The sequence below is a fragment of the Thalassophryne amazonica genome, chromosome 11 (genome assembly GCF_902500255.1).
Source record: "Thalassophryne amazonica chromosome 11, fThaAma1.1, whole genome shotgun sequence".
NCBI classification, from domain to species: Eukaryota; Metazoa; Chordata; class Actinopteri; order Batrachoidiformes; family Batrachoididae; genus Thalassophryne; species Thalassophryne amazonica.
The window spans coordinates 22914725-22939734 of NC_047113.1; positions in this window are offsets into that span (position 1 = coordinate 22914725).

The following is a 25010-nucleotide window of genomic DNA, read 5'->3' on the forward strand; positions in this document are numbered from 1 at the left end:
ATAGTACAGAAACAGCATTAGTGAAGGTTACAAATGATCTTCTTATGGCCTCGGACAGTGGACTCATCTCTGTGCTTGTTCTGTTAGACCTCAGTGCTGCTTTTGATACTGTTGACCATAAAATTTTATTACAGAGATTAGAGCATGCCATAGGTATTAAAGGCACTGCGCTGCGGTGGTTTGAATCATATTTGTCTAATAGATTACAATTTGTTCATGTAAATGGGGAATCTTCTTCACAGACTAAAGTTAATTATGGAGTTCCACAAGGTTCTGTGCTAGGACCAATTTTATTCAGGCTCCTCTCCTGTGGAACCAGCTCCCAATTCAGATCAGGGAGACAGACACCCTCTCTACTTTTAAGATTAGGCTTAAAACTTTCCTTTTTGCTAAAGCTTATAGTTAGGGCTGGATCGGGTGACCCTGAACCATCCCTTAGTTATGCTGCTATAGACGTAGACTGCTGGGGGGTTCCCATGATGCACTGTTTCTTTCTCTTTTTGCTCTGTATGCACCACTCTGCATTTAATCATTAGTGATCGATCTCTGCTCCCCTCCACAGCATGTCTTTTTCCTGGTTCTCTCCCTCAGCCCCAACCAGTCCCAGCAGAAGACTGCCCCTCCCTGAGCCTGGTTCTGCTGGAGGTTTCTTCCTGTTAAAAGGGAGTTTTTCCTTCCCACTGTAGCCAAGTGCTTGCTCATAGGGGGTCGTTTTGACCGTTGGGGTTTTACATAATTATTGTATGGCCTTGCCTTACAATATAAAGCGCCTTGGGGCAACTGTTTGTTGTGATTTGGCGCTATATAAAAAATTGATTGATTGATTGATAGGTAGAAAGTTGACGTTAGAAAGAGGAAGAAGAAATGGAAATTATGCATATTTGCGTCATGACGTTCTCCGTGTGTCTGGACATTGTCCATGCGTCACTGTTTAGATGGAGATATTTCAAATGATACCAGTGACCATGTATACAGGAGTAACTCTGTCTGCTTAAGCATGTAAATGGGTTATTCCTAATGATTCAGAAACCGTAATATTGACCTTAACCCGAATATTAATGGCATGTAAACGTAGTCACAGAGACTTTCAAAACTGAAGGAAGATAAGGAACACTTACAAACAAGTCATCAATGCTTTTTTCAGGAGCAGTACATGTAAACTTCATTCATAAGTTAAGACCATAATAACATTTTTTTTATGTTTTTATTAAGTGTGTTAAGTGTCTTTTTGTGTGCTACAGTTTGTACAGTAGTGTTCAGAATAATAGTAGTGTTATGTGACTATGTGACAGTACCAGTAGATTCAGTAGATTCTCACAAATCCAACAAGACCAAGCATTCATGATATGCACACTCTTAAGGCTATGAAATTGGGCTATTAGTAAAAAAAAAAGTAGAAAAGGGGGTGTTCACAATAATAGTAGTGTGGCATTCAGTCAGTGAGTTTGTCAATTTTGTGGAACAAACAGGTGTGAATAAGGTGTCCCCTATTTAAGGATAAAGCCAGCACCTGTTGAACATGCTTTTCTCTTTGAAAACCTGAGGAAAATGGGACGTTCAAGACATTGTTCAGAAGAACAGCGTAGTTTGATTAAAAAGTTGATTGGAGAGGGGAAAACGTATACGCAGGTGCAAAAAATTATAGGCTGTTCATCTACAATGATCTCCAATGCTTGAAAATGGACAAAAAACCAGAGACACATGGAAGAAAACGGAAAACAACCATCAGAATGGATAGAAGAATAACCAGAATGGCAAAGGCTCACCCATTGATCAACTCCAGGATGATCAATGACCTTGAAGAGGTCATGTTGCCTTATGCTGAAGAGGACATGCCCTTGAAATGGGTGTTTCAACAAGACAATGACCCCAAGCACACTAGTAAACGAGCAAAATCTTGGTTCCAAACAAACAAAATTAATGCCTTTGTTGTGTGGGCCGCTGAAGAGGAGGTACTGCTGGCCCACCACCACAAGATGGCGCGCTGCTTGAAGTGCGGGCTTCAAGCACGAGAGGGCGTCGGAGCAACCAGGAGTGACAGCTGTCACTCATCATCCATACCAGCTGTCACTCATCACCACCACCATAAAGGCCGGACTGCAACTCCACCTCCCCGCCGAGAAATCAACTACCATTCAGGTAATTTCTCTGCTGACTGACACTGTGTGTGTTTAACCTGAACTTCTATTGCAGCCGTTTTCCTGGAGTGTTTCCTTATCTGGAGGATTGGCGTTTGGTGTGACAGCGACAGCTTCGCCTCACACCCCAACTCAGATAAGTGGTTGACCAGGAGCTGCACGAGTGTGTGTGATTGGAGGTGGAGGTTCTCCCTCCTTTACTTAAGACAGACTGTGGGATTACTGAGTGTGCGAACTCACACTCATCTGGACTGTCTCTGTTTTCTGCCAGCAGTACCGGGTCTGACTGCTGAAGACAGCGGCCACCTGGGGCGCAGGGCGTGGCGGCTCCGGTGTTCTTCAGCTCCGTTGGTGGTGGAAGCTGTGTGGGGATCCAGCTCTTCTCTCTCCAAGCGTCTTCTATCGTCGAGCCTGCCCACACGTCACCTGGTGTATGATTGACAGTCCACCATATTGTTATTGTCTGTACGTTGTTGTGCGATTCACAACATTAAATTGTTACTTTTGGCTTATCTATTGTCCGTTCATTACCGCCCCCTGTTGTGGGTCCGTGTCACGTCACTTTCACAACAGCATTTCTCGGCCAGCGTCATGGATCCCAAGGGGCGTCAACCATCGCTTGAACAGCCAATGGAAGAGTGAGGTGCACAGGCGCCAGCAGGAGGCATGTTGGGTGAGCTGCAGCACATCTTAATGGCCTTTGCCGCTCGGTTTTTACTTAGTTACCGAGCAGAGCGGTGTTCTCGATCGCAGGATAGAGGCTCTCACCGCCCAGGTGGAAGTGCGTGCTCAGGGCGCTGCTGCAGCACCTCCTCCTGCTGACCGTGTGCCAGAAACAGACATTCCGCTGGTCGTTCAACGAACCCCCCCACCTTCCCCTGAAGCATACATAAGCCCTCCGGAGCCGTACGGAGGCTGTGTGGAGACGTGCGCTGACTTCTTGATGCAGTGCTCGCTCGTCTTTTCACAGCGTCCCGTCATGTATGCGTCAGACGCTAGCCGGGTGGCTTACGTTATAAATTTGCTTCGAGGAGAGGCACGCGCCTGGGCTACGGCGCTTTGTGAGCAGAATTCACGGCTCCTAACGGTTTATACTGTGTTTGTGAGGGAGTTCCGACAGGTGTTCGACCACCCTCATAGAGGCGAGACCGCTTCAAGTGTGCTGCTGTCGATACGGCAGGGGCATCGGAGCGCAGCGAAGTATGCAGTCGACTTCCGCATCGCGGCAGCGCGAGCCGGCTGGAATGCTGTTGCGCTCCATGCCGCCTTTATAAACGGACTGTCTCTGGTCCTTAAGGAGCACCTGGTGGCGAAGGACGAGCCGCGGGATTTAGATGGGCTTATCGACCTGGTTATACGGTTAGACAACCGATTAACAGAACACCGATGGGAGCGAGACGAAGGGCGTGGTCAGGCACAAGCCGTCCCACTTCCTCCCGGGTCTGAAAGGGAGCCGACTTCCCCACGCTCCACTGCCAGGGCTCTCCACGTGACAACAGCTCCCCCTGCTGACGTTGCTATGGAAACGAGCAGGGCCAAAAAACGATCAGATCAGAGACAAAGGAGGCTGATCCGTGGAGCGTGTTTTCTCTGCAGCTCTACCGAGCACACACAGAGAGAATGCCCCAAACGGTCAAAACAGCAGCACTCGTCCTTAGAGACTGGGCTAAGGGTGGGTCACAATACCCACGCGGGGAAACCCCGTAAATCTGCACGAATCCCAGTCACGATCCTGAGTGGGGATCTAACCCTTCACGCCCCAGCACTGGTGGACAAGGGGTCGGAGGGGAATCTGCTGGATAGCAGATTGGCAAAGGAGGTTGGGCTCCCTCTAGTGGCCTTACCGTCACCATTGTCGGTGCGGGCACTAGATGGCACCCTTCTTCCACTAATCACACACCAGACTCAGCCAGTGACATTGGTGGTGTCTGGGAATCACAGGGAGGAGATTGTGTTTTATGTAACACCTTCTCCCTCCCGAGTGATTTTGGGTTTTCCATGGGTGTTAAAACACAATCCCCGGATTGATTGGCTGTCTGGGGTTGTGGTTCAGTGGAGCGAAACCTGCCACCGGGAGTGTTTAGGATCCTCGGTTCCACCCGGTGTGACAGCTAAGGAGGAGGTTTTAGTCCCCCCCAATCTGGCGGCGGTGCCGGCTGAGTACCACGACCTTGCTGATGTCTTCAGCAAGGATCTGGCACTCACGCTGCCCCCGCACCGTCCGTACGATTGTGCCATTGATTTGATACCGGGCGCTGAGTACCCGTCCAGCAGGCAGTACAACCTCTCACGTCTGGAACGCGAATCAATGGAGACCTACATCCGGGACTCGTTAGCTGCCAGGTTGATCCGGGACTCCACCTCCCCGATGGGTGCTGGTTTCTTTTTTGTGGGCAAGAAGGACGGCGGACTCCGTCCATGCATTGATTACAGAGGGCTGAACGAGATCACGGTTCGCAACCGATACCCGTTACCTCTGTTGGATTCAGTGTTCACGCCCCTGCATGGAGCCCAAATTTTCACGAAATTGGATCTTAGGAATGCTTATCACCTGGTTCGGATCCGGGAGGGAGATGAGTGGAAGACGGCATTTAACACCCGGTTAGGTCACTCTGAGTACCTGGTCATGCCGTTCGGCCTCATCAATGCGCCCGCGACGTTCCAAGCATTGGTCAATGACGTCTTGCATCGGTTTGTCTTCGTATATCTAGACGATATACTCATCTTTTCTCCGGATCCTGAGACCCATGTCAAGCATGTACGTCAGGTCCTACAGCGGTTGTTGGAGAACCGGCTGTTTGTGAAGGGCGAGAAGTGTGAGTTCCACCGCACTTCTTTGTCCTTCTTGGGGTTCATCATCTCCTCCAACTCCATCGCCCCTGATCCGGCCAAGATTGCAGCGGTGAGAGATTGGCCCCAACCAACGAACCGTAGGAAACTACAACAGTTCCTCGGTTTTGCAAATTTCTACCGGAGGTTCATCAAGGGCTACAGTCAGGTAGTTAGCCCCCTGACAGCCCTGACCTCCACAAAAGTCCCCTTCACCTGGTCGGATCGGTGCGAAGCTGCGTTTAGGGAGTTGAAACGCCGGTTCTCGACTGCACCGGTTCTGGTGCAGCCCGATCCCAAGCGCCAGTTTGTTGTTGAAGTGGATGCCTCTGACTCAGGGATAGGAGCCGTGCTATCCCAGAGCGGGGAGTCCAACAAGGTTCTCCATCCATGTGCCTACTTTTCCCGCAGGTTGACCCCAGCTGAACGGAACTATGATGTCGGCAATCGGGAACTTCTTGCGGTGAAGGAGGCTCTTGAAGAGTGGAGACACCTGTTGGAGGGAGCATCGGTACCATTTACAGTTTTCACGGACCATCGGAACCTGGAGTACATCCGGACCGTGAAGCGTCTGAACCCCAGGCAAGCCCGCTGGTCGCTGTTCTTCGGGCGTTTTGACTTCCGGATCACCTACCGCCCCGGGACAAAGAACCAACGATCTGACACCCTGTCCCGGGTGCACGAAGAGGAGGTCAAGACCGAGCTGTCAGACCCCCCCTGAAACCATCATCCCCGAGTCCACTGTCATGGCCGCCCTTACCTGGGACGTGGAGAAGACCGTCCGGGAGGCCCTGACACGGAGCCCGGACCCGGGGACCGGTCTGAAGAACAAACTGTACGTCCCACCAGAGGCCAGGGCTGCGGTCCTTGACTTCTGTCATGGTTCCAAGCTCTCCTGTCACCCAGGGGTGTGAAGAACCGTGGCAGTGGTCCGGCAGCGCTTCTGGTGGGCGTCTATGGAAGCCGACGTCCGGGAGTATGTCCAGGCCTGCACCACCTGCGCCAGGGGCAAAGCTGACCACCACAAGGCCCAAGGCCTCCTCCAGCCTCTGCCGGTGCCTCATCGCCCCTGGTCTCATATCGGCCTGGACTTTGTCACGGGCCTCCCGCTGTCCCAGGGAAACACCACCATCCTAACGATAGTGGACCGGTTCTCCAAGGCGGCCCACTTCGTGGCCCTCCCGAAGCTCCCGACGGCCCAGGAGACTGCAGACCTCCTGGTCCACCACGTCGTGCGTCTGCATGGGATTCCATCAGACATTGTCTCGGATCGTGGTCCTCAGTTCTCCTCCCAGGTCTGGCGGAGTTTCTGTAGGGAACTGGGGGCCGCCGTCAGTCTCTCGTCTGGGTACTACCCCCAGACGAACGGGCAGGCAGAGCGGACTAACCAGGAACTGGAGCAGGCCCTCCGTTGCGTGACCTCCGCGCACCCGATGGCCTGGAGTGACCATCTGGCCTGGATCGAGTACGCTCATAACAGCCAAGTCTCGTCTGCCACCGGCCTCTCCCCATTTGAAGTGTGTTTGGGGGTACCAGCCCCCATTGTTCCCACTAGTGGAGGGAGAGGTCGGGGTGCCCTCGGTCCAGGCCCATCTGAGAAGGTGCCGTCGAGTGTGGCGTACCGCCCGCTCTGCCCTGCTCAAAGCCCGGACAAGGGCCAAGAACCATGCAGACTGCCGGCGTGCCCCGGCCCCTGCGTATCAGCCTGGGCAGGAGGTTTGGCTTTTCACAAAGGACATTCCCCTGCAAGTGGAATCCCAAAAGTTGAAGGACAGATACATCGGACCTTTCCCCATCCTCAAAGTCCTCAGTCCAGCCGCAGTGAAGCTGGCAGCTTCAGCTTCACTGCGGATCCACCCAGTTTTCCATGTGTCCCACATCAAACCTCACCACGTTTCACCCCTCTGTACCCCCGGACCGGCGCCGCCTCCTGCCCGGATCATCGACGGGGAGCCAGCTTGGACCGTGCGCCGGCTCCTGGACGTCCGTCGGAAGGGCCGGGGGTTCCAGTATTTGGTGGACTGGGAGGGGTATGGACCCGAAGAACGCTCCTGGGTGAAGAGGAGCCTCATCCTGGACCCGGCCCTCCTGGCCGACTTCTACCGGCGGCACCCGGACAAGCCTGGTCGGGCGCCAGGAGGCGCCCGTTGAGGGGGGGGTCCTGTTGTGTGGGCCGCTGAAGAGGAGGTACTGCTGGCCCACCACCACAAGATGGCGCCCTGCTTGAAGTGCGGGCTTCAAGCACGAGAGGGCGTCGGAGCAACCAGGAGTGACAGCTGTCACTCATCATCCATACCAGCTGTCACTCATCACCACCACCATAAAGGCCGGACTGCAACTCCACCTCCCCGCCGAGAAATCAACTACCATTCAGGTAATTTCTCTGCTGACTGACACTGTGTGTGTTTAACCTGAACTTCTATTGCAGCCGTTTTCCTGGAGTGTTTCCTTATCTGGAGGATTGGCGTTTGGTGTGACAGCGACGGCTTCGCCTCACACCCCAACTCAGATAAGTGGTTGACCAGGAGCTGCACGAGTGTGTGTGATTGGAGGTGGAGGTTCTCCCTCCTTTACTTAAGACAGACTGTGGGATTACTGAGTGTGCGAACTCACACTCATCAGTACTGTCTCTGTTTTCTGCCAGCAGTACCGGGTCTGACTGCTGAAGACAGCGGCCACCTGGGGCGCAGGGCGTGGCGGCTCCGGTGTTCTTCAGCTCCGTTGGTGGTGGAACCTGTGTGGGGATCCAGCTCTTCTCTCTCCAGGCATCTTCTATCGTCGAGCCTGCCCACACGTCACCTGGTGTATGACTGACAGTCCACCATATTGTTATTGTCTGTACGTTGTTGTGCGATTCACAACATTAAATTGTTACTTTTGGCTTATCCATTGTCCGTTCATTAACGCCCCCTGTTGTGGGTCCGTGTCACGTCACTTCCACAACAGCCTTGCAGATGTGAAGAAATCATGAAAAACTGTGGTTATACAACTAAATACTAGTTTAGTGATTCACAGGATTGCTAAAAAAGCAGTTTGATCATAACAGTTTTGAGTTTGTAGCGTCAACAGCAGATGCTACTATTATTGTGAACACCCCCTTTTCTACTTTTTTTTACTAATAGCCCAATTTCATAGCCTTAAGAGTGTGCATATCATGAATGCTTGGTCTTGTTGGATTTGTGAGAATCTACTGAATCTACTGGTACCTTGTTTCCCATGTAACAATAAGAAATATACTCAAAACCTGGATTAATCTTTTTAGTCACATAGCACTACTATTATTCTGAACACTACTGTATGTGTAAAGAATGCTGATATGAAATTTTACACATAACCCCTTAACTGCTGTCAATGAAACAGTGAATAAGCTACTCTGTAGGGTTTATATGTTTGTAAATCTGACTGTGATGAAGTCAGTGCCTCACCAGCCATCAACCTCACCGGTTAAGACATTGATAAATCTGTTTGAACCTGATGGTATCACAATGTGAATAATTTTGTTGTTTTTTTTTGGGGGGGGGGGGGGCTTTTAATAAACTGTGAATAAAATACTTCTAATGGGTTTTCTTCTGGTCAATACATGCAAACAAATGACATATATACACTGCAGGCCAGCATGGAAACTGATTAGATTCTGTGTAGTTTTAATTAAATATTTATCATAAACATTTCTTGATCTGTCTAGTGGATGCTGGATAAACTTCCAGCTCCCTGTGAGTAAAATAAAAGAACAGATGATGAATGCAAGACTGAAATAAAAAGACCCAAAAGATCAAGAACAGCTTCGCTCACATTAACATTCAATACTGAACGCAGATAAGTCAGAGGTGTTGGGGTACGAATGCCAAATAACTTTGTCAGGCATCAAACTGAGTAATAGACTGATAATGACAACAGAGAGAGGAAAATCAATGAAGGGATGTTTCCAAATGCTGCTGGTCTTTTGTGGTGCTGCCTGGAGTTGTGCTATGGAGGTCTGAGTATGTTTTTATGGAGGAAAATCTATCATTGCTTACTGACAAGGCAACCATCCTCACTCCTCTGCTTCCATCTGAGGCCACAGAGGCCTACAGGTTGAAAAGTAAGATTGGATGGCTCACCAGTTGGCTTCAACAATCACCAATGAGTGTGATAGAGACACCAAAACCTGATTTTTGCTTCTACAATTCCGTAAATTCGTGGCTATGCAATGATGTCAACGCGGGCATAACCCTTTTGAAATTCTTTGAAATTGGTGGGTGTCATACTGCAATTTGCCATCAGAATAGTAGGGGGCACAGCGAGAAGAACAAGACAGAGACTTTGTTTCCACCTACAACACCACTGTTCCGAGTTTTTCTGGATGAATTTGTCTGTTAATGACCTTCACTTCTTTATACAATCATCAGTCAATGTTATGTGCAATTTACCTCCATGAATGGTCATTTGAGCATTTTAGTAGTTTTTCAACTCAGTGTTGTAAAGTTGGTCTCTGCCAAATGTTCCTCTGTTTGATCCATGATTGAAATGTAATCAGCGTGCACACTGCAAAAACTTTTAAATCTGACAGGAGAGGCAGGAGTGAAACCATAAACGTGACCAATCATAGCCCTTGTGGTTTCCATCATTTTGATGAGTAGTTTCAGAGATGACAGTTTTAGAGCATACTAAACACTGACTCCTATAAAACACCAGATACAGATATTAATTGATCTATGAGTAAAAAAAAAAAAAAAAAAAAAAAAAAAAGCCACCCAGTGGTTTAGAGGGGTTCCCTCCAAACAGGCAGTGCTTATGTGGACAATCTGATCCAAAAAGAGGATTACACCAAAGTTTAGTCACTCTAGGACCTTTTCTAAGGCGCTCAGAGGTGCTTACAACTGAAAATAATTTTGGATTTAAATACCTGTGAAACTTTCCCATGGTACTCAAGAGACAATCTCGTGCAGCAGTACTGTGTTCAACACTCGAGGCATTAGATAGTCGTACTTACAAACAGATGAATATTGACGGTCAGCGCACTTAATGAAGAGTACGGTTGTAACATCCTCACTTTTACACATTTTAAAAGCACATCCTTAAGACAGCTGCAGTTAACAGACTGTGGTTATCTGCCCAAAATGTTCCTTTGAAACAAGTAAACATGCTGTATTCATTTAGCGTAAAATGCATCAGGAGTTTTATGCTTTCATTTAAATTATTTGGCTGTAAGTAGAGAGTACGGGGAAACAGATGCTCAAAGATGACACCGTGCCTTCTGGATACAGCTCAAAGCAACCTCAGAGTTTCAAAGCCTAACACACACACACACACATTCCTTTTTATATACCAATAAAGCCAGTCAATGATAACAGCTGCTGAACTGGCAGAAAGCATTTTGAATGCAATGCACACGTGCACGATAAAAAGGTTTGTGTGTAACGTCAGCCTGAGTCGCGGTGAAAAAGTAAATTTTCATTAACTTTATAGGTCTTTCACAAGCCGCTGCATAACTGATTACAAAAAAAGAAAAAAAAACAAACAAACAAAAAAATTGAAATTGAGGTGCAGAACTGTGTGCGGTCAGGGTGCCGCTCTCCCACGATCCCCGCCATCGTGGATGGTGGCGGGAATTGATGTAATGTCGTCAGGAGATGCTCACAGTGTTCACAGGCAGAGAATGCTGTCATTGTTCAAAACGGCGCTGGGTGCTGTTGGTCTCTGCCTGTGTAGGAGTGCGTTCACAATACAACAGTGGAGGTTGTTATTCATTCTGGTGGCGAATGCAACACTGACAGGCCCTGATAATGCTAAATACTGTCTGAGGGTTCCATTGCGTAAGCCATTAGTCACTGACTGACTATGGCTGAAATGTTGCTTTGTTTTAACACACAAATAAACAAAACAGTCACAAATTGAGCATTTAAATTCTTTACTATATAAACAGAAAAGAAATGTGTCTCCTTTTAGAAAGAGATAAACAAACTACATACTGCAGCCTGGACGGCTTAGCTAGCTAGCTAGAAATACCCAAGGATCCTCAGAAGATAGACATCGAGTTGTCACATTAAGTCACTGCTTAGCATCCAAGTGTCACAAGTATACAGTAAGACAGGAAGCACCAGAACCTGAAAGACTTGGACCTTCATTCTCCCGCTGAGACACTGACATTCCCAAAGAAGACTCCACAAGCTTTTCTCAATCTCAAAGGCCAGGGAACCCATGACATGAATGTACCTGTACATACGACCACATACAGATACACATGTGAAGGATGAGTCCAGGAAGACATTGGGTCTTCATTTTGATGCAGGAGAATCCTCAACCCAGATACTCTGATTCCTCTCTCAGCTTCTCAAGTGCTGCAATCAGGGCACCCACTGATTCAGCGAAGATCACAGCAACATTCACAAAATAATGATCAATAAACCTTTCCTCACCAACAAAGGGTCCTATGCTGTTGGCTTTTAAAAACCTACCAAACATCCAGTACATGCAAGTGTTGGATAGTGAAAGGAGCCAGAATACATAATCACTGGGAAAAAGTCAGAGATTCTGCCCCACACAGCACTCACAGTACCTGTGTGTAGCCTCGCTTGAATGTCCAGTTATGTCTTGGGGTTCCTCCTAATACTTCGGATATCCCAAGATATATATATATATATATATATATATATATATATATATATATATATATATATATATATATATATATATATATATATATATATATATATATATATATATATATATATACTCCCAATATTCAACAGTTCATTATAAATTGCTTTCCCATCCAAGGCAGTTTACAGCTGGGTGGACAAAGCCAATGAAGATGAAGTGTCATCCAAGCAAACAGTGAGATGTCCTGAACCACAAACCCAGAATTAAATCCCAGTCTTTATTTTGAAAGTCCAACTCTTCCCTGAAAGGAAATATTCTTAATTTTATTTGTCCGGTTGCAGGTGCTTGGCATCACCACAGCAAAACCAGGACAGATCCACATGGAGATTTACACAGGATGCCCTTCCTGATATTCCATTTCTGCATGAAGAAACACACAGCCTCTGGTCTTGGAGCCAAATACTAATCAGAACCAAAAATATTACTGCTGAAATGACTCAACAGGGTTCCACTTGTCTTTAGAGATATAGCTGGCAGCCACATTTGCTTTGTAATGTGGCACAAAGTAAAGTATAAGCTCTTATGTGTTTATATGTGTTTCTATTTATGACTGTGAGCAGATTAGGCAACTGAGTATTTCTTTTGGATGGGTTCCACATTAGTTGGGTGCTTGTCACAGGCAGGTGGTGTTTGGGTTTTAGTCCTAGGGCTTTTTTCTGTTATTTTTGAAGCAACCCAGCATCAGATGAGGAGTGAATGGCTTGGTTGGCATGGCAATGGCTGTTGATGACTCCAGTTAAATGTTTATAAGTATTACTGAAGATGGCCTCTACTCCCCCTCCCCCCATAACTTAATCTATGACACTTTTAGCATGAAAGGTTATTTTGTTTGTAGTCTCAGTAATACAGCGGATATCTGCAATAGTCTTTCAAATGGTGATGCAAGCACCACATTTGGCACAAATCCAACTTAGACATTACCCTTTTGAAAAGGTAGGATGTCCACTTGAATTTACAATAGGCAGCCAGGTAGGGGTCAATTGAAGAATTAGGGGTAAAAACAAAAATCTCCAATCATATTGAAAAAAATACCACATCATTTGTCTCATCACAGAGATTCCAAAAAGGTATAGTTTGAACTATCTGTGACTGAATGTTATGGAGTTATGAGGTTAAAAGGTTGATTTCAGTTTGTACAGGGGTCAAACGTTAGGGCCCCTTCACACATAGTATGAATGTGATCAAATTGCACATGAAGCAGGAATCGTATGCAATATGTGTAAAACACCTTGTACACCTGTTGCGACAACTATTTGCGCACAACAGTGGCTGAAAGACAGAGTGTGCGCTGTGAGAGCCCATTTGATCCCTCTCGCAGCAGGTGTTGGCCAAATTCCAGGTGACACACAAACATCTAACAACAATCGCTTGGCACTTAGAAAATGTGTGGCCATTCGCGCTATTAGCATGAAAATAGTCAGCAGATGATCATTCGAGCTGGATGTGAAATTTGTCTAAATTTGTCTAAGTGCCCCCACGACTGTGGAGTTGCCGATTACACATGTGGTGTGCCAGAGTGTCGGCTTCCCCCACAACACATGCGTGTGTTTCGCGCGCTTCTCCCTGCCCCCCCTAAACACATGCATTTATTGTGGTTCGTGCAACCAGGCGAGGAGCCTCTCATCTGATCACAGAGTGACACCTTGGTCTGTGTGCTGACCAGACAGGGGGCATGGCTGGCTGTCTGTGGTCCTGGACATCACAGCTGCAGAACACGTACCGTGGTTTGATGGACACACACGTGTGTGCTTGCTGTCCTCACTTCTTCTTTATCTTTCGGCTATTCCCGTTAGGGGTCGCCACAGCAGATCAATCATTTCCATCTCACCCTGTCCTCTGTATCTTCCTCTGTCACACCAACCACCTGCAATTCCTCCCTCAGCACATCCGTCAACCTTCTCATTGGCCTCCCTCTTTTCTTACTGCCTGGTGGCTCCATCCTCAGCATCCTTCTCCCTATATACCCTGGGTCCCTCCTCTGCACATTTCCAAACCATCTCAATCTCGCCTCTCTGACTTTGTCTCCAAACCGTCCCGCCTGAGCTGTCCCTCTGATATGTTCATTCCTAATCTTGTCCATTCTTATCACTCCCAAAAAGAATCTCAACGTCTTCAGCTCTGCCACCTCCAGCTCTGCCTCCTGTCTTTTTGTTAGTGCCACCGTCTCTAAACCGTACAACATAGCTGGTCTCACTACTGTCTTATAAATTTTCGACTTCACTCTTGCTGATACTCTCCGGTCACAAATCACTCCTGCCACCTTCTTCCACCCACTCCACCCTGCCTGCACTCTCTTCTTCACCTCTTTACCACATTCTCCATTACTTTGAACAGTTGACCCCAAATATTTAAACTCATCTACTTTCACCACTTCTACTCCTTTAACTGCACTATTTCACTGGGCTCCCTCCCATTCACACACATGTACTTGGTCTTGCTTCTACTGACTTTCATTCCCCTTCTCTCCAAAGCATATCTCCACCTCTCCAGACTAGACTCAACTTGCTCTCTACTCTCCCTGCAGATCACAATGTCATCTGCAAACATCTTAGTCCATGGGGACTCCTGTCTGATCTCATTCATCAACCTGTCCATCACCACTGCGAACAAGAAAGGACTCAGAGCTGATCCTTGGTGTAATCCCACCTCCACCTTGAATGAGTCTGTCATTCCTACTGCACATCTCACCGCGCTGTCACACTATTCTTGTACATGTCCTGCACTACCCTAACATACTTCTCTGCCACTCCAGACTTCCTCATACAATACCACAACTCTTCTCTTGGCACCCTATCATAAGCTTTTTAAGTCCACAAACACACAATGCAACTCTTTCTGGCCTTCTCTGTACTTCACCAACAGTATTCTCAGAGCAAACATTGCATCTGTAGTGCTTTTTCTCAGCATGAAACCATATTGCTGCTCACAGATCTTCACCTATTTTCTAAGCCTAGCTTCTACTACTCTTTCCCATAACTGCATGCTGTGGCTCATCAACTTTATGCCTCTGTAGTTACTGCAGCTCTGCACATCACCCTTGTTCTTGAAAATAGGAACCAGCACACTTCGTCTCCACTCCTCAGGCATCCTCTCACTTTCCAAAGTTTTATTAAGCAATCTGGTTAGAAACTCCACTGCCATCTCTCCTAGACATTTCCATGCCTCCACTGGAATGTCATCTGGACCAACTACCTTTCCACTCTTCATAGGAGCCCTCACTTCTTCCTTACTAATCTCTTGTACTTCCTGACTTACTGCGGTTCACCTCCACCTTAAAGACACTAACCACACGTTTGAGGACAAGGAAGTTAAAATATTAGCCAGAGAGAAGAAATGGTTTGAGAGACGGGTCAAGGAGGCATTCTTTGTGAAACGTTTGAAACCCAGCCTTAACCGGGGAGGGGGTCTGAGACACACTTTATCCCCTGTTTACAATGGGGTACTCAGGTCAAAGGAGTTTCAGTCTTTTGTTCATGGTAATGAGTCATCAAGGGAGCCATCAGAAAGGCATCCATTCCATCATTAGAGGGACAGCTGTCCTGCCATTATGTGTGCTAACTACAGCACAATAGTTGCTAATTAGAGCTATTGTTGTGTGGGCCGCTGAAGAGGAGGTACTGCTGGCCCACCACCACCAGAGGGCACCCTGCCTGGAGTGCGGGCTCCAGGCACCAGAGGGCGCTGCCGTCTCACAGGAGCAGCCGGGGTGACAGCTGTCACCTACGACAGCTGTTACCAATCTTCTGATCCGCAGCGGTATATCAGCAGGACGACATCTCCACCTCTTTGCCGAGATATCGCTCTACCAAGGAGGTAACGTATCCAGCCTAACGGATTATCTTTTGACCATTAAATACTTTTTGCCTTTACACAGAAAGAGAGAAGAACAGCAGGAGACTGTATTTTGGATAAGTACTCACATTCCTGCACTACAGTGTTTTTCCTGACGAGAGGTGGAAGTGGTGTTTCCACCATACGTGTTGCTGGGTGCAGACGCACCCACATCTGACTGTTTCTGTTCCTCGCCAGCAGTACCGGATCCGACAAGCAGAGGCAGTGGCCACCTGGGAGTTCGGGACTTGGCGGCTCCAGTATTCCCGAGGTTCGGTGGCGGAGGAAATTGTGTGGTTCCGGTTCTGCTTGGACAGACGTCTCCTATCTTCGAGCCTGCCCACATGACACCGTTGTGATTCAGCTTATTGTCTGATATTGTAATTGGTTGTGTTTGTTGTGCGTGTTTCACAACAGTAAAGTGTTGATATTTGACTTCCTCCATTGTCCATTCATTTGCGCCCCCTGTTGTGGGTCCGTGTTCCTACACTTTCCCAACAGGATATCTCGGCCAACGTCATGGATCCCGAGGGGCGTCAACCGGCTGTTGAACGGCCAATGGAAGAACAGGGCGCACAGGCGTCCGCAGGAGGAATGATCGGTGAGTTGCAGCGAATCCTCACCGCTTTCACGGCTCGGTTGGATTTAATGACCGAGCAGAACGTCCTCCTTAACCGCAGGGTGGAGGCTCTCGCAGCGCAGGTGGAAGCACGCCCTCAGGGCGCCGCTGTGGCTCTCCCTCCTGTCGACCCTGTGCGTAACAGTGACGTTCCACAGGTCGTTCAACGACCCCTCCCACCTTCCCCGGAAGCATACATAAGCCCTCCAGAGCCGTACGGAGGTTGTGTGGAGATGTGCGCGGACTTCCTTATGCAGTGTTCGCTCATCTTCGCACAACGTCCTGTTATGTACGCGACTGATGCCAGCAAGATAGCTTATGTAATAAACCTGCATCACGGTGAGGCACGCGCTTGGGCTACAGCGCTCTGGGAGCAAAATTCATGGCTCCTTCAGACATATGATGGGTTTGTGAGGGAGTTCAGAACAGTGTTCGATCACCCAAATAGAGGAGAGACCGCTTCAGCCGTGCTGCTGTCAATGAGACAGCGGCGCCGGAGCGCAGCTGCCTATGCAGTCGACTTCCGCATCGCGGCTGCAAGGTCCGGCTGGAATAGCACTGCCCTCCGCGCCGCCTTCGTAAACGGACTGTCGTTGGTCCTAAAGGAGCACCTGGTGGCTAAGGACGAACCGCGGGATTTAGATGGGCTTATCGATCTCGTTATTCGATTAGACAATCGGTTAGAAGAACGCCGTCGGGAACGAGACGAAGGGCGTGGCCGGGCACGCGCCGTCCCTCTCCCTTCCAGTTCCGACCGCGTTCCGCCCTCCTTCCACGGCCCCTACGCTCCGTGTGGTTACAGCTCCCCCTGTTGACGAAGCTATGGACACGAGCAGGGCCACATTTAGGGCACCAGATAGACAGAGGAGGCTGGCCCGCGGAGCGTGTTTTGTTTGTGGCTCGATAGAGCATCAGGTAAGAGACTGCCCCGAGCGGTTAAACACCAACGCCCGCCCCTAGAGACTGGGCTAGGGGTGGGCCGAGACATTCAAGTGGGACACACCCATATTGCCACACGACTCCCAGTTACAATCCTTTATGAGGATTTAACCCTGAAGGCCCCAGCACTGGTGGACACGGGCTCTGAAGGGAATCTATTAGACAGCAGATGGGCCAGGGAGATAGGGCTCCCTCTGGTGGCGCTTACCTCGCCTGTGCAGGTACGGGCACTAGATAGCTCCCTACTCCCTCCAATGACACATAAGACACCACCAGTAACTCTGGTGGTGTCAGGAAATCACCGGGAGGAGATCGAGTTTTTTGTGACTCCTGCCACCTCCCGTGTGATTCTAGGGTTCCCCTGGATGTTGAAACACAATCCCCGGATCGATTGGCCGTCCGGGGTAGTGGTTCAGTGGAGCGAGACCTGCCATCGGGTATGTTTAGGTTCCTCGGTTCCTCCCGGTTCCCAGGCTAAGGAGGAGGTCAGAGTCCCGCCCAATCTAGGGACGGTGCCGGTGGAGTACCATGACCTTGTGGATGTGTTCAGTAAGGATCTGGCGCTCACCCTTCCCCCCCACCGTCCGTACGATTGTGCCATTGATTTGGTTCCAGGTGTTGAGTTCCCGTCCAGCAGGCTGTACAACCTCTCACGACCTGAGCGCGAATCAATGGAGACCTACATCCGGGACTCTTTGGCTGCCGGGTTGATCCGGAATTCCACCTCCCCGATGGGTGCAGGTTTCTTTTTTGTGGGAAAAAAGGATGGCGGACTACGTCCATGCATAGATTACAGGGGGCTGAACGAGATCACGGTTCGTAACCGATACCCCTTGCCCTTGTTGGATTCAGTGTTCACGCCCCTGCATGGAGCCCAAATGTTCACCAAGCTCGATCTTAGGAATGCGTATCACCTGGTTCGGATCCGGAAGGGAGACGAGTGGAAGACGGCATTTAACACCCCGTTAGGTCACTTTGAGTACCTGGTCATGCCGTTCGGTCTTACAAACGCCCCCGCGACGTTCCAAGCATTGGTTAATGATGTCTTGCGGGATTTCCTGCACCGATTCGTCTTCGTGTATCTGGACGACATACTCATCTTTTCTCCGGATCCTGAGACCCATGTCCGGCATGTACGTCAGGTCCTGCAGCGGTTGTTGGAGAACCGCCTGTTTGTGAAGGGCGAGAAGTGCGAGTTCCACCGCACTTCTTTGTCCTTCCTGGGGTTTATCATCTCCCCTAACTCCGTCGCTCCTGATCCGGCCAAGGTTGCGGCGGTGAGAGACTGGCCCCAACCCACCAGCCGAAGGAAACTGCAACAGTTCCTCGGCTTTGCTAATTTTTACAGGAGGTTCATTAAGGGCTACAGTCAGGTAGTTAGCCCCCTGACAGCCCTGACCTCCCCAAAAGTCCCCTTCACCTGGTCGGATCGTTGCGATGCCGCGTTCAAGGAGTTGAAACGGCGCAGCCCGATCCTAGTCGCCAGTTAGTACTTGAAGTGGACGCCTCGGACTCAGGGATAGGAGCTGTGCTTTCCCAGAGCGGGAAGACCGATAAGGTCCTTCACAAGTGTGCCTACTTTTCCCGCAGGTTGACCCCGGCCGAACGGAACTATGACGTCGGCAATCGAGAACTCCTTGTGGTGAAAGAGGCTCTTGAAGAGTGGAGACATATGTTGGAGGGAACGTCCGTGCCATTCACGGTTTTCACTGACCACCGGAACCTGGAGTATATCAGGGCCGCCAAGCGGCTGAACCCCAGGCAAGCCCGCTGGTCACTGTTCTTCGGCCGTTTTGACTTCCGGATTACCTACCGTCCCGGGACCAAAAACCAGAGATCGGATGCCTTGTCCCGGGTACATGAAGAAGAAGTCAAGGCGGAGTTGTCGGATCCACCGGAACCCATCATCCCGGAGTCCACTATCGTGGCCACCCTCACCTGGGACGTAGAGAGAACCGTCCGGGAGGCCCTGGCACGAAGCCCGGACCCCGGAACTGGGCCGAAGAACCGACTCTACGTCCCACCAGAAGCTAGGGCTGCAGTCCTGGACTTCTGTCACGGCTCTAAGCTCTCCTGTCATCCAGGGGTGCGAAGAACCGTGGCAGTTGTCCGGCAGCGCTTCTGGTGGGCGTCCCTAGAGGCCGACGTCCGGGATTATATCCAGGCCTGCACCACCTGCGCCAGGGGCAAGGCTGATCATCGCAGGGCTTCGGGACTGCTCCAGCCGCTGCCCGTGCCCCATCGCCCCTGGTCCCACATCGGCCTGGATTTTGTCACGGGCCTCCCGCCGTCCCAGGGCAACACCACCATCCTCACGATAGTGGACCGATTCTCCAAGGCGGCCCACTTCGTGGCCCTCCCGAAGCTCCCGACGGCCCAGGAGACAGCGGACCTCCTGGTCCACCACGTCGTCCGGCTGCATGGGATTCCCACAGACATCGTCTCCGATCGCGGTCCCCAGTTCTCCAGCAAGTCTGGAGGAGCTTCTGCCGGGAACTGGGGGCCACGGTGAGTCTCTCATCCGGGTTTCATCCCCAGACCAACGGGCAAGCAGAACGGGCCAATCAGGAGGTGGAGCAGGCCCTGCGTTGCATGACAGCCGCGCACCCGGCGGCCTGGAGTACCCATCTGGCCTGGATCGAGTATGCCCATAACAGCCAGGTGTCGTCAGCCACTGGCCTCTCCCCTTTCGAGGTGTGTCTGGGGTACCAACCTCCTCTGTTTCCGGTGGTTGAGGGAGAGGTCGGTGTGCTCTCGGTCCAGGCCCGCCTACGGAAGTGCCGTCGGGTGTGGCGTGCCGCCCGTTCTGCCTTGCTGAAGACCCGGATGAGGACGAAGGCCCATGCAGACCGGCGGCGGACCCTGGCCCCTACGTATCGGCCAGGGCAGGAAGTGTGGTTGTCTACTAAGGACATTCCCCTCCAAGTGGACTCCCCTAAATTGCAGGACCGGTATATCGGTCCGTTTAAAATCCTCAAGGTCATCAGTCCAGCCGCAGTGAGGCTTCAGCTTCCGGCCTCACTGCGGATCCGGTTTAAAACTCCAGCTTTTGTTGGCTTCTGTTTTATTCTTCTCTACAAGAGTCAGACAGAAGTCAGACTTCCAGAGCAAGAATTTTAGCTGAGGAAGCTTCTGCGATTTGAAGCGAAACGTCCTCGCGTCAAGCAACCCAGTCCAGTCGAAGATTCAAGCTTCTCTACTTCCTGACTTACTCTCACCACATCACCCAGCCTTTTCTCTTGCTCATTTTCTTCATTCATCAGCTCTTCAAAATAGTCCCTCCACCTTCTCAGCACACACTCCTCACTTGTCAGCACATTACCATGTGCATCTTTTACCACCCTAACCTGCTGCACATCCTTTCCAGCTCTGTCCCCTTGTCTGGCCGATCGGTACAAGTCCTTTTCTCCTTCCTTACTATTCAACTTCTTGTACAGCTCGCAATATGCCTTTTCCTTCACTTATGCCACTTCTCTTTTTGCCTTACGCCGCATCTCCTTGCACTCCTGTCTACTTTCTTCATCTCTCCGACTATCCCAAAACTTTTTCGCCAACCTCTTTCTCCTTATGCTTTCCTGGACCTCTTCATTCCACCACCAAGTCTCCTTGTCTTCCTTCCACTGTCCAGTACTGTCCTTGCTGTCTCCCTCACCACATCTGCAGTACTTTTCCAGTTGTCCAAAACTGCTTCCCCTCCAACCAGTGCTTCTCTCACCCGCTCGCTAAATTTCACACAACAGTCTTCCTCCTTCAGCTTCCACCATCTGATCTTTTGTTGAGCTCTCACTCTCTTCTTCTTCTTTACCTCTAAAGTCATCCTACAAGCAACCATCCTATGCTGTCTAGTGACACTCTCTCCTGCTACCACCTTACAGTCTGATTTCTTTTAGCTTGCATCTCCTATAAAGAATGTAGTCCACCTGTGTGCACCTTCCTCCACTCTTACTGTATATGTTACCCTGTGCTCCTTCCTTTTCTTAAAGTAGGTATTCACCACAGCCATTTCCATCCTTTTTGCAAAATCAACTACCATCTGTCCTTCCCCATTCCTATCCTGGATACCATATCTACCCATTACTTCCTCATCACCTCTGTTCCCTTCACCAACATGCCCATTGAAGTCTGCTCCTATCACCACTCTTTCATGCTTGGGCACACTCTCCACCACCTCATCTAACACACTCCAGAAATCTTCTCTCTCCTTCATCTCACAACCTATCTGAGGAACATATGCACTGAAGATATTCATCATCACCCTTTCAATTTCCAACTTCATACTCATCACTGTGTCAGACACTCGCTTAACCTCCAACACACTTTTAACATACTCTTCCTTTAAAATGACCCCAGCACCATTTCTCTTCCCGTCCTCACCATGGTACAACAACTTGTACCCACAGCCGATGCTCCTGCTCTTACTTGAATGCATGAATGAATGAATGAATGAGTTTATTTGGCACACAATTCAACAACAAAAACAAAAAAACTGATAACAATGCAACTTTACAAAAGTCCTGCGTGGCCGAAAGGGTGAGGGCAGAAGCATAGCTTATAAATACCCACCCCTTATACTAAAAAATAACAAACATATACACACAAACAAAATTTCATAAATACATATCTACACAATCCACACACACATATCTACACAATCCACACACACACACACATATATATATATATATATATATATATATATATATATATATATATATATGTACTTACACACATACACACACACACACACACACGTATATACACATACGCAGATATATAAACATACACATACCTACATGTACATACATACATACGCACACACGATGACAATACCAAAAAAAAAAAAACATACAAACTTAGTCAATGAACTCAAAATTACAAAATCTAACCAGACAATACTGGCACACAACACACAAACCTGATAACAAGACCTAAGTTTTCAACTATAGCATGCAATTTTGTTATTCTTGTAATGTCTTTTCAAGCCTACTAACGTACCAAGTACTTTAATGTTGTCGGGACAGTTGTTCCAGATGTTAACACCTTTGACAGATACACAATGACTTTTTGCAGTAGTTCGGATCCTTGATTTTTCAAACAATAAAATTCCTCTCAAATTATAACTGGAGTCCCTCAGTTTAAACAGATCCTGGACATGTTGTGGCAGCAGTTTATTTTTAACTTTATACATAATTTGTACTGTGAAGTAATCAACCAAGTCCCAGAATTTTAGAATATGCAAACAGGCAAACATTCGTTGATTCATTGGCTCACAATGTGATTTGTTACAAATAATTCTTACAGCTTTCTTTTGCAACAAAAATATTGGATTAGTATTAGTTTTATATGTATTTCCCCATACCTCAATACAATAGGTCGTGTATGGAATGAGCAATGAGTGATATAAAATAGTTATTGAGTGTTGGGAAATTAAATATTTTGCTTTATGCAGAATTGCAATGGCTTTTGACATTTTGGATTTAACAAAATTAATATGCATTTTCCAGCTCAGTTTATCATCAATAACAACACCAAGACATTTTGTATCAGTTACAGTTTCAATTTCAATATCATTTAATAATAAATTTCTGCAGGAAATCCTGGACTTGTTTCCAAATATAATACACTTTGTCTTACCAAAGTGGACCGATAATTTGTTTGAATCAAACCATTGTTTAAACTTCTGTAGTTCCTTCTCCATCATGTCCAAGGTCTGTCCCAAGTGATCCCCACTACAAAACACAGTCGTATCATCAGCAAACAAAAAACATACATACTTACATAAACACATACTTCTCTTCCACTTAGTTTCTTGCGCACACAATATGTCTAACTTTCTCCTCTCCATCATATCAGCCAGCTCTCTCTCTCTCTCTTCACCCAGCTTGCTGTCCTCACATGGAAATAAATAAAAACATATCGCTTTTGCAGGGCTGGAGAGCGCGCACAGTGATAGGCTCCCCCAGCTGAAACAGACCATCAGTTCATGTGGACACGCAGCAGGCGTTCTGAATGTCAAGTCTGTCTGACAGGACACGTGCCACAGGACTATATGACAAGCCAACAGTGCGACAAATACATCACTTTCAATCACGTATCAGCAAAAATATGCTGTAACAAATTCCGTTTGGTCAGTTATCACAGTTTCTCTTTTTTTAAAAATATGTTTATGTCCTTGTTGATTTCAGGCATTTTTCTGCACCTTTTACAGGACAGTGATGGTAGCACAGTGGTAACGTTTCTCGCTGGCAATCAGAGCTTTTGTAAATTGCAGATTTGAACCCCGTGGGTGGCATGTATTTTTATTTTTTAAAGCAGCTGTACAATGTGGTTACACATGCTCCAGCTGCTCAATTTGAATTTATTTTCATTTATATAGTGCCAAATCACAACAAAGTTGCCTCAAGGCGCTTCACACAAGTAAGGTCTAACCTTACCAACTCCTCACACTGTGTTCCCACTGTGACAGTTTCATGCACATTCCAGCACTACCCGCCCCATTCACGCCTGCCCGTCGGCTCAGTATTTTCGTGGTTCGCTCATACAATTTGTACTTATTCGTACTATGTGTGAAGGGGCCCTTAAAGTTGCTCTAATTTTGGAAAAAAAGAGTTGCAAATTATTGGTTGAGTAAATAAGGTTTAAAAAGGAATAGTTTGCATCATGTGTCATGCTTAGTTATCATGTTGCCGGGTCGCATATGTCACATGTCAGAGTCCAATGGACGTCAACATTGTTTAACCTTTACTTTGCAGACCAAGCACTCAACACAGTCAAAACTATTCCATTCCAAACTGAAACTGACCTTTCTCACTATTTTTGCTATTTTTTCCCCATAACTCCATGGAATTCAGTCATAGATGGTCTAAATTATATGTCTTTGGAATTGTTATGATCAGACAAATAACATATAGTATCTTTCAGTATGATTGGAGCATTTTTAAATTTTGACCCCTGTGTAAATTTTCAATTGACCCCTTCCTGGCTGACAATTCAAGTGGACACTCTGCTTTTTCAAAAGAGTAATGTCTAAGGAGTATTTGTGCCATATTTGGTGTTTGTGTCACCATTTGAAGGGTTCCTCTGTAAATATTCTCTTATCTGCTGCCCTACAAGAGAAGATGCCAAATTAAAAAGACTCATAAACCACAGAAATAATCCCAGATTATAAATATATGTACAAAATCAATCTGTTTTAATACAAAGTGAGATTTAACCTCAGAGTTCATATTCCATGTATTTAAAGTGACCTTGTGTCACACTGTAACTTGAAGTCAGCTTTGTTTGTAGGCTGGCAAACACCAAGAAAGTGACTAAAACCCAAACAGACGATATAGAGTTCAGACATCTTACTGTGCCATCTCTTTGCTTTTCCATCAGGGAGTGTGTGAAGTAGAATGGTATATGTTCTAGCCTCTGGTATCACTTCTCAACACAGAGACAAAGAACTGAGAAAAAAACCCCACCTGTGTTGTATCCAGAGTGAAAGCAGACACCTGCCGCTGCGGCTCTGCTGATATTTTCATATGTGCACAGCAGCAGGGCTCCATGTTGTTGTTAGGTCGTATCTTTCAAAACAGGGCCTGTTAGAAACAGCATGCACTGTACATCACAAAGTCTTCAGCCACCATGTGTCTGGTGTGTGTTCAAGTAAGCCAAAAGCAGTTTGTTCTTCTGTGTATTACTTGTTGCATATGTTTTCATGTAAAGTGCGTTGGATTTTCTTGTTACCTCTACCAACTTGCCCACAGTTTTTCATATATTGTTATGAAATATTTACTGAAGATTCATATACCTGATAGGCAAGATTGATTCAGTTTTCAAGGTCATAAAATCTGAGGATATTTTTTCACCAAAACATTAAATCTAGGCTTGCATCTCAGATGTACCTTCTGGCAAATTGTAGCTGAACTTTCAGCTCCTCTTTTTAATAAAATCCTCCTCTATACCACTTCATCATGAAGCTGTATAACTGGGCATACACAATGCAAAATATGCACTATGCACAATTTCTC